Source organism: Spinacia oleracea, chromosome 3 (assembly GCF_020520425.1).
Source record: "Spinacia oleracea cultivar Varoflay chromosome 3, BTI_SOV_V1, whole genome shotgun sequence".
Lineage (NCBI taxonomy): Eukaryota > Viridiplantae > Streptophyta > Magnoliopsida > Caryophyllales > Amaranthaceae > Spinacia > Spinacia oleracea.
Window position 1 is genome coordinate 3,599,260 of NC_079489.1, and position 11,180 is coordinate 3,610,439.

Sequence of the window (11,180 nt, forward strand, 5' to 3'; positions counted from 1 at the left end):
TCCATAGGGATGATCATATCACACAATGGAGTACTATCATCCATTGTCAACTGATACATCACTATCGATCCAAACTTTGTGTTTTGTTTTTTGTTTCTGTGTTTGTTCTTGTTTTTGTTTGTGTTAAAATTAAGATTGAGGCCAGGTTATTATTATATACGAAAACGAAAGGTGTTTTAATTTGTTTTGTTTTTGATATATTAGCCTAATAATAACGCATGAAATAGGAAAGTAGAATAAGTCAAATTCTTATAAACAAATAATACGAAGTCTTCCATCCTGAAAATTATTACTACATTTGGTATAACCTAGAATTCTTTTAGTTCGATAATGCATTAGGATAACATGCATAACCGCCTATGAACTGTGAATTTATCTACAATTAGATTTGGCCTACACGTTTAAGCTTTAAGCTTCCAAGCTTAATTAGAAAGTGAAGGAAGTTTAAATTAGTTGGTGGTCATATGGGGTAATAACATTTTGTAATTTTTGCCCTGCTTTTGTCAAAAAATTAAAACTTTGTACTACAAATATTTACTTAAAAATATATCAAATTGGTTGTAAAAATGAGCCATATAATAAATAAATGAGCCGAGTCATGATAAATGGGTCATGACCCGGTCTAACCCGTTTAAGAATTATCTTGACCCGACCTGTCCCATTGCACTGGTCTAGCTCTCACCAATGTAATTTGAGCTTTACCTGATCGTCTAGTCCCTTTTCAGTCTTCCATGTAAGATTCCTTTCTCTTCTGCTGTCGTTAATCCTTTGAGAACAACTTTGTACTTCACTTCTTTGAGCTGAAATAGTCAACTCATATCAGTAACCTATAATAGTTACAAGTTCAGTTTATGTATATCAATCAATACATATGAATCATGAACCAAGATGAAAACAGAGCTAATGTATATCACATAAAACATTTAGCAGTAGCCAAAGGACTCATGTATTGAACATTCATAAGATTTGCAACTAGTCTCTGAATTCATACAAAGTTGCATATATAAACCTCTACAAACAACGTAACTATCACAACGTTGAAGCTTTGAAACTAAGATTTGCAACTAGTCTCTGAATTCATACAAAGTTGCATATAATTTTAGAAGAATTGAAGCTTTGAAACTAAGATTTGCAACTAGAAGAATTGATGATAATAAATGTCCTTGAAAAAATTATAAACAGGAAAGGCCTGATCCACCATTGACACATATATGGAGGAGGATGATATACTATTATAACGTATCCTTTTTAGCTCAGTGTTCGGCCACTGATTGAAATCTTGAAGCATAGAGTAATAAACACACTGCCAAAACTGGAAACGAGAAGAGAAATGTCAATATGCTACAAAATAAAAAGTATACAGATTCAAAATAAGAAGTATAATTTTAGTCTGGGAAAATGGTTAAGTATGTAGATGCAGTTTGAAGAACAATTAATGCACAATCATAAGAAGCAGAACACCTGCACAAAATAAGATTGAATAATCATTGCTTAACTGAGCTAATAATGGAGTACTTGGATCAGTAATGAAAAAAGATATATGAACTACCTTCAAGGTTTCCTCCAAGCTCTAGCTATATTCACAACCACCATGACATACACCTTGTCTTTCATGCCATCAAACAACCGGAAAAAAGCATGTCTCCACGACGTTTTCATCACTAAAGTGCCGCAAACTCCCCAGAATACTATTATAAATCCAAGCACCACGCTTATGTACAACCCTGGATAAACATCATCATTTCCATGCTCCTCCTGATGAATCCGTTTATATTCTTGGTCGGTGGTTTATCTCCGGCACAGTCTTGAAGTGGTGCCCCACAAAGCAATGGGTTCCCTTTGTATGATGAAGGATTGAACCCCTGTAACTGAGTTCCGAGTGGAATTTTGCCCGACAAGTTGTTGTTCGACAAATCTAAGGTTCCCAGATAACTCACATCAGCAAGGCTTGTGGGTATAACTCCAGAGAGGTGGTTGTTTGATAGATCAAGAAATTCTAATAATATCAGCTGCCCCAATATTTGATACAATGCTTCCTCTCAACTTATTTCTTGATAAATCCAGGGAGATTAACTTGGTGAGGTTTGTAATTCCATCTGGGATTTCTCCTTCCAGCTCATTACTTGACAAATCAATGTAATTCACTTGTGCCAAGGTATCTTTAAATTTCTGTTGTTCTCTTTTCCACTCAATTACCGCAGTTTCCTCATACGGCGAAATGGCCTCTTTACCCAGACTGGATGAAACAGAGACTAGATAGTCTGACCCTCCTTTTATCATTGCTGTAAGATTATGTATGCAATCTGGAATAGTGCCTGATATGTGGTTAATAGCAAGATCCAACAAGTGAAGATTGGATAGTTGACACAGGCTTAGAGGCAGTCTACCAAAAAAATGGTTTCCACGCAGGTTAAGAAGACGGAGATCATTAAAAGCAATTCCGATGCTTGGAGGTATATAGCCAGTTAAAGAATTATACCCAAGATCTAGAATTAACAAGGAAGTACAGTTCTCCAACCGTGCTGGGAGATCTCCTGAAAAACTATTATTTTGCAAGTGCAAATAGTTAAGTTGTTTTAGATCACCGATGGATGTTGGTATATTACCAGAGAATTTATTGTTTTCCAAGTGCAAATATTGCAATTGATCAAATTTCATCCAACAATCAGGAAGCTTTCCAGACAACAAGTTGTTTGATAGGTCAAGATCCATTAAGATGGTATTAGCTATTCTTGGACACAATAGATGAGTGGCATCGGAAAACATGTTGTCGTTCAGGTACAATGAGGAAGTATTTCCCAGAAATGATGGGATTGAACCCTCAAAGTAGTTTGAACTCAAGTCAATCACACTATCTATGTCAAAGGTGGCTGACAAATTTGGGAGCACCCCATGAATTTTATTGTGAGAAGCGTTCAAAAACTGCAGATTGGACGACAATGATTTAGCCCAAAAGGATGCGGGAATTTTGTCTGAAAGTTGTGTATCAGATATATCAAGGTAGGAGAAATTAGTTTGAGTTAGAAGCCAATCTGGGAAAGAAGGCCCCAACTTGCAAGATCTTAAACTTATGATGTTCAGTTTAAAGGGAGGTACCCAACCAGCACTGAGATTGACCATCAGTGCATGGTTGTCTGACAAGTATAGTTCCCGCAAATTCGAAAGATTTAAGAAGTGGTTGTGGTTGAGGGTATCTCTTATAGAGTTATAAGAAACATCCAAAACCTCAAGCATTGAAAGTTTCCCAATACCTTGACTTATTGAGCCATTCAGATGATTCCCATTTAGATCTAATTCTCTCATTGAAGAAAAACTGCTGATCATGTTCGGAACAGAACCCCAGAACTGGTTCATACTTAAATCCAAATACTCCAAAAGTGGCTCGTTTGTACACCCAACTGATAGTGCTTGGAAGACATCAGACATATCATCAGTAAAGATGTTACCTTGCAAGTCAAGTTTTTGCAAGTTGCATAAACAACTGGCGATTTTTGAAAGGGGGCCATGAAGTTTATTGTTAGATAGGTGGAGCACTTTCAGGGACCTTAGGTTTCGAAAATATTCAGGAATGGGACCTTCAAGGTTATTGTCAGAGAGAGAGAGATGTGAAAGGGAGTGCAAGTTTTCAAATGCACTTGGGAAGAACCCCGAAAATGAGTTGTAAGAAAGGTCAAGGTATGAAAGGGAGTGCATGCTTTCAAATGCACTTGGGAGAAACCCTGAAAGAGAGTTACCAGAAAGGTCGAGATATGAAAGGGAATGCATACTTTCAAATGCACTTGGTAGATGCCCTGAAATAGAGTTATCAGAAAGGTCAAGATATTCTATTTGGTTACTGTTTCCACTCGAGTTGAACAACCATTGGAATATAGGAGTGTCATTTAAATGGTTAGACTGAAGGCTGACGACACGAAGAGCAGTTAAAGAATTGTTGTAAGAAAGTGATGATGGAATTACAGGATAAAGTTCACAATCATCCAAGTAAAGGACCCTTAGGGAGGGAATGTTGTTGATGGTTTGGATCCAGTCCGTGGCTTCACTAAGATTATTTCCACTGAGGTTGATTTCTCTCAATACTGTAAGATGTGACAACCACTGCAAGCTTTTAGCAGTAAGGATGTCACCGGAAAGGGGATTATTATTAAAACTGAGATCAAAAGATGTTAACTTGGAAAGATTTCCAATTTGAGGAGGAATTTCACCAAAAAAGCAACCGTGGGAAAAATTGAGGTGCTCTAATTTGGTTAGAGAATCAATAAATTTGGGTATTGTCTGGTTGAAACAATTCAAACAGAGGTCCAAATATTTCAAATGCTTTAGTTCAAAGAGGGAAGGATCCACCTTACCTTCTAAACACGTGAACTGATTTTCATTATCGTGAAGATGGAGCATAATAACATGACCGGTACGGTTGCTGCAGAGAATCCCATGCCACTGGCAACAGTCATCTTGGTTTCCCCAAGAAGAAAGAATCCCACAATAATCTTTCACGCCTCGTTTGAATTTAAGCAGGGAGTTTCTCTCGTGATCAATACACTTGATGTTATTGTTGACACCAAAGCTAGCCTCGTCTCCAGCAGTAGCAGCAGTATGACACCAGTAGCATAACAGCACAAGCCAAGAAAGTAGGATCATAAATAAAAGGTGATGGAATGTTTTCATGGTAGAATTGCACAGTTACTGTAAGGACACAATTTTGAGCATTCAATCAATCTGTATGGCAACTTGCATATATTTGTTCTTTGTATTTGTTAATTAGTGCCCACTAAGACTCTGTTATTAGTCAAAAGCTTGTGGGGTAGAAAGGTTGTACAAAAGTCTTGGCCCAACAAAATTGACTCACTCAGAATTGAATTACACAGAAATCCCCGAACGTTTGAATGAATAAGTTATATCACAATGGAATTGACATCTATCCTCCATTCACTTGTTTAACATTAATTTCAAAGTCTTCTTACCCTATGTTTTGGTTCCTAACTTACTGACTTTTCAAATGTTATGTTTCATGAACAAAGATAGTAAGCAACTGAACCCTTACTGGACAGAAAAAAAACGTTATATATTATTCACCCCTATAATGTATCACAATCAACATCTGACAGCAAAGATCAAACGTTCGATTCCCTTTATAGCTGCAGTGACAGACTATTTTTTTTAACCTTCCTTTCCTCCTCTTTATTTTTTTGTTTTTCTTTTACACTTAACAAAATTGCTAACTTGGAATTAAACTTGAAATTTACGATTTTGAATAGATTAATATGAGATGAAGGGTTTAGATTGAGGTTCTTTAGGAAAGATCAATCGTATGTCAAAGTCAGACAATGTAGGATTTAAGAGCATATAGTTGTTATCTTGAAACCATCAATTGTAATTCATTATAAGCCATAACTAAATTCTGTAACATCATTTGAATTTCAATATGCTGTTAGGGTTGATTGATTTAGCAAACTTAGCAATTTAGCAAACTTATTAGTTGATTGATTTTTCAAACACAAGAGTTCTAGTGTTAGGGTTTTGCAAATGTACAATCAGATGAAGAAAAACAAGTTCATATTCAAACAAATTAACACAAATTAACAAAAAAAAGACCTAAAAAAACCTTCACATTACTGAATACTGATCAAAACGAAGATTAAACAAAACTCAGTTCCACAATTAAGCCGTAATTACAATCAGAAAATACTAACCTGGAAAGAAACTACTCGATCGGCGCAACAAAATCAAACCTGAAAACCCCCAAAAAAAACCCTCAAATTTGACAAAATTACAGCTCAAATCAATTGCAATTAAAATCAAATTCGCCGTATTACCTCAAGGCGTCAAAAACGATAATGACGAGGTCGGTCGACGATGACAACGAAGACGAATTAATTGATGAATCGAAGCAAGGAGATAGAGAAACATCGGGGAAATTGCTGAAACAAGTGAGAAGAAATCCAAAAAACTGCAAGGTAGTGGAATTTGCAACTCTGTTGATCGCGTTTTCCGCGCCATTTTTCTGGATAATCAATTTCTAGTTTATAGTGGAAAGCTCCGAGTTGGGGAACTCGGACTGCAATCAACAATGGAGTTCATCTATTCATTTTTCTATTTAGTTGTAAGTTGTAACAAATTAACAATGTTTATCTAATTTTGGTAGGTGGATCATTTGCGTTATTGGGCGGGAAATGGAAGGGCCTTGCCTATTTTTTTGGTTTATTGGGCCTGATTCTTTTTTTTCAATCGTTAACTGCTGTACCCGGGTACCGGGTACAGCCAGCTCTGGCTGTACCCCCTAAAACGACGCGCTCATATTGTTTGTTCATTCTTGTCGACAGTTTGTTCTTTTTTATTGTACCGTTTGTTCATTCTTATTGTACTGTTTGTTCTTTCTTGTTGTACTGTTTGTTCTTTCTTGTTGTTTTTTAAATTCATCATCAAATTTTCATAATTGTTGTATTTTTTGTTCTTTCTTCTGGAATTTTATGTTCTTTTTTATATTGTTTGTTCTTTCTTGTTTATTTGTTTGTTTATAATAATCATATGGTTAATGTTCATAATTAAACTCTTCATTAATCTTTTTATTCTTTCTTTTTGTATTGCTTGTTCTTTCTTGTTGTACTGTTTGTTCTTTCTTGTTATTTTTTAAATTCATTCATCAAAGTTATTGTTGTATTGTTTGTTCTTTCATGTTGGCTTTAAAATTCATCATAAAATTGTTCATAATTCTTGTATTGTTTGTTCTTTTTTCTGGAATTTTATGTTCTTTTTTATATTGTTTGTTTTTTTTTGTTGAATTATTTGTTTTTTTTGTTTATTTGTTTGTTCACAATAAATATATGGTTAATGTTCATAATGAAATTGTTCACTTCATTGGTCTTTTATGTTTTTACAAGCGCCTATATTGTTTATTTCCAAATAAATGTTCATTTCCAAAATAGTAAATGTTCATTCCAAATAAATGTTCATTTCCGAAATAGTAAATGTTCATTTCAGAAATAGTAAATGTTCATTTTTGTAGTTTATTTCCAAATAAATAAATAAATGTTCATTTCCAAAATAGTAAATGTTCATTCCAAATAAATAAATAAATGTTCATTTCCGAAATAGTAAATGTTCATTTTTGTACCAGTATTTGTTCTTTCTTGTTGTATTGTTTGTTCTTTCATGTTGGCTTTAAAATTCATCATAAAAGTGTTCATAATTGTTGTATTGGTTGTTCTTTTTTCTGAAATTTTATGTTCTTTTTTATATTGCTTGTTCTTTTTTGTTGAATTATTTGTTTTTTCTTGTTTATTTGTTTGTTCACAATAAATATATGGTTAATGTTCATAATGAAATTGTTCACTTCATTGGTCTTTTTATGTTTTTACAAGCGCCTATATTGTTTATTTCCAAATAAATAAATAGATGTTCATTTCCAAAATAGTAAATGTTCATTCCAAATAAATAAATAAATGTTCATTTCCGAAATAGTAAATGTTCATTTTTGTAGTTTATTTCCAAATAAATAAATAAATGTTCATTTTCAAAATAGTAAATGTTCATTCCAAATAAATAAATAAATGTTCATTTCCGGAATAGTAAATGTTCATTTTTGTACCAGTATATTAATGTTCATTTTAAACAACACAAAACGACATCGTTTTGGATAGGGGTACAGCCAGCTTTGACTATACCCGGGTATAGCCAAAAATTTGCGCTTTTTTTGGTCTATTGGGCCTGTTTCCTGAAGGAGCAAAAAAGGAATCCACTTTTATGGGCCTTGCCCGTCAATGCCGTCATATTATAAAGGCGCGTTAAACACTTAAACATATTACTTCTTATTTTATTTTTATATGCAACATCCATCAAGGATGATTCATTAATGTCCATTTGACTAACTACAATTACCAACATATAGTTGGCCTCAAGTGTTAAGCAGCTTGATGATACTACTTAAGGAAGGTCTCGGGTTGAGCCTCGTTGTATGCAAAAACTCTTGTTGGAAGACTCGCCCACTATAAACAAGTGTGCTACCGGGTCGAATCCGGATGTAGTCAGAGCTAAGGTGTGCTATGCATTAAAAAAATGACTAATTATAATTAATATATTGTACTCCGTAACACATGCTATGAAAAAAGTATTTTGCTTATATTTCCTTTTCCTAAATTTAGGAGTCCATCTAGACATTATAAAGTGAAAAGTTTAAGTCATGAGATGTTCTTGTAAGGACATTTAAAAAAATAAAAAATAAAAAGTACAGAGTAAGTTATTTTGTGTTGATTAACTAAAGTAAAAAGTTATCAAAAGGTCTTGCGCGCACAAGGTGTATAATAAATTTATTGTACACCAAGATAACTTTTATGCAGTTTTTCGTAACTTTAACCTATTTTTCTGTAACTTTTATATTATAAAATAGAAAAGTTGATAGATAAAAATTTTAAAGGGTTAAATGATTAATTTATACATTAATAGTAAAAAATTTATCATTAAAAAATAGATAACTTATATATATATATATATATATATATATATATATATATATATATATATATATATATATATATATATATATATATATATATATATATATATATATATATATATATATATTATAAATGTAACTTTTAAGCATTTTGAGTCAACTTTTACTCCGGTGTACAATATTTATTGTACACCCATTATAAACAAGAATTTGTGAAAAGTTATACCCGTTAAAAGTGAAGAATATAATATTTTCCCATTCTTTATAATAAAAATTTACAAGCATAGTGAACTATCTCAAGAAATTATAAATAAATACATTTATTAATAAACGGGTTGGGCCGACCTGCCGCAACCTATGTCCGTTTGTTTTGATACCTAACTTTTCAATTGTTATGTACCCTGAACAAAAATGGTAATAAGCGGTGTAAGCGAGTAATGGAAAAAATTTCAACTGGGAGGGATGCTGCCCATCGAGGTCCCATGCAAACTCCCACAGGACATTACCTCGCCAAAGGCGGTGGAAACTCCTCGTAGTGAACCAAAAAAAAATATCCTCGCTCATACAGTGTAAGATTTAAGTGCATATAGTTAACTTGAAAGTTGAAACCCATAAAAAGTAATGCTCTCTCAATTAGAATATGATACTATATACGAAGTATGTTCATTATAAGCCACAAATAAATTTAGTAACATCATTTTCCTGTCAATAAACAGATCATAACACTGCAATTAAATGACACACAATATCTAGTACTTGCAGAAATGAACATATCAAATAAATTTCATATCTAGAAAATGATCTGATAAGAAATACCCACTTGAGGTTGGTTTGGGGAGTACCACCTAGTCACCTACCCATTATATTACTCCCTATATAAATTCGGACTTAATAATCACGCTAAAAGTGTAATTTGAACTAGTAATGTTCCAACTCCATTGCAATGATTCAAAATCTGATGAAAAAGCACACAGATTGTTAACTTAATATACTTGAAAAATTGTAAAGAAATTTAATGATTTGAAAAAATTGGACCAATTAAAATTAAAAGTTGACATGAAAAATTGTTAACTAAAATATGTTTCTGATAAGTTCAAAACTCAAGGTAAAATCAACATCATATATAAATGGAGATGCGGGGGATCGAACCCCGTGCCTCTCGCATGCAAAGCGAGCGCTCTACCATTTGAGCTACATCCCCTTTTGATTGCCTAACATGATTTGTAGTTTAAAATTATGGTCCGTATAAGGAATTGTAGGCGAAAATCTAACCTAAAACTCCATCTTTTGAGAAGAAAAACTTATAAATTCTCAATGATATTAATCATTCAACCAACCTATCTATCTATAGTATTATTAAATCTCCAAGGCAAGAAATGTCACGTAGCCATGTGTCACTGTGATTTGGCAAGTGAAATAATGATGTGTCATGTCATGCACGCGCGCACATGCATTACTCAAATTTATTATCATCAAAAATGTTAGTATCAATGTTTGAACCCATGACCTCTGATTCATAATGTAAAGTTCTAACCATCTCTACAATGATATAACGTGTGTTTCTAAAGTATTGAAAAACACAAGAGTCACTCTTATAAGTATTAAACCTTTGATGCCCAATATATATTTTAATAATAACCTATTATAAAAAATTTACGTAATCTTTCTTAATTAATCACATCATACGTATAAAAAAGTTAATTGTTGTACTATTTCTTTAGCTAATCAAAGTTGTATTTTTCTAAAAATATACTATATTTTTTGTTATGTTTATAATTGAATCAGAAAAAACAATGTTTTATACGGAGTACCAATCAAGTAAGACTTGCAAAAATAAAGTATTTGATCTTAGGAACTATTCTGGAAACCTTCATATATTTGGAGGATATTCTGTAATATTGGCAACAATTTAAATAGAAAAATACATAAAGGTTTGCAAAGAAAACAATCATCAACCGTACAAAACCCAAATAACAAAAACAATAAAATTCGGAGCATCGCCCAGGCCATTAACTAGTTTAATTTCATATTTGGAATAAGACTCCATTCTCTCTCTATTGGAGAGTTTCTTTACCCATTTATTGAGTTTTATTTCTCTCCTTGTGAGAGTATGAGGTTATGGTTTTAATTTCGCAGAAAAGTTGATTTTATTGATGAAGATTTGTACGGTGTTACACAAATGTTAATTCAACGTCTACAATCAATTGAATCGAATTTAATTCAATCTCAAAACTACAGTCGACCGACCGAAAGACCCCTCGTTGAAGACCGTATCAAATAATGATGTAAAATAGGGTATTAATCATTGTTAGATCGATCTCATCTACAACGATTATGATTTTGCCAGATTTGAATTTCGTTTGATCCAAATTGTTATGTACTAGTATTTGTTAGTTTGCCCTACGAGTTCATCTAACTTTTTTATTTCGTATGAGTCTAAGGAAGGTGTCAAGTTTTTGACGTATTCGACCCCGAAAATATGGAGTTTGTACCAAAAGAGTAAGAGTGATCATCAAATTATGCAGCATGAATGTTTTGGAGTTAAACCGTCTCTATTCTGCCAATACTCCGTACCAGCAGTCTTGTATGTTGAAAGTCTTGTTTCACCTTTTATGACAGACCAAGAAAACCTAGGATACAATTACTGAATTTAATATTTTCACTTTTTGTTTTAGTCTAATTCATCATGTTATTACACTGAGATTTATATTTTGTATATGGTTCTCCTTGGATT

The 11,180-nt window shown here is 33.0% G+C and overlaps 1 non-coding gene and 1 pseudogene across 1 annotated transcript; both read right to left on the reverse strand.

Annotated features, from left to right (window-relative positions):
• Positions 1-232: 232 nt before the first annotated feature.
• On the reverse strand, positions 233-5,681 carry LOC130459085 (receptor-like protein EIX2; annotated as a pseudogene).
• Positions 5,682-9,574: 3,893 nt separating this feature from the next.
• On the reverse strand, positions 9,575-9,647 carry TRNAA-UGC (transfer RNA alanine (anticodon UGC)). Its single transcript has one exon. It is a non-coding gene; the product is annotated as a tRNA-Ala (tRNA).
• Between the last annotated feature and the right edge of the window lie 1,533 nt (positions 9,648-11,180).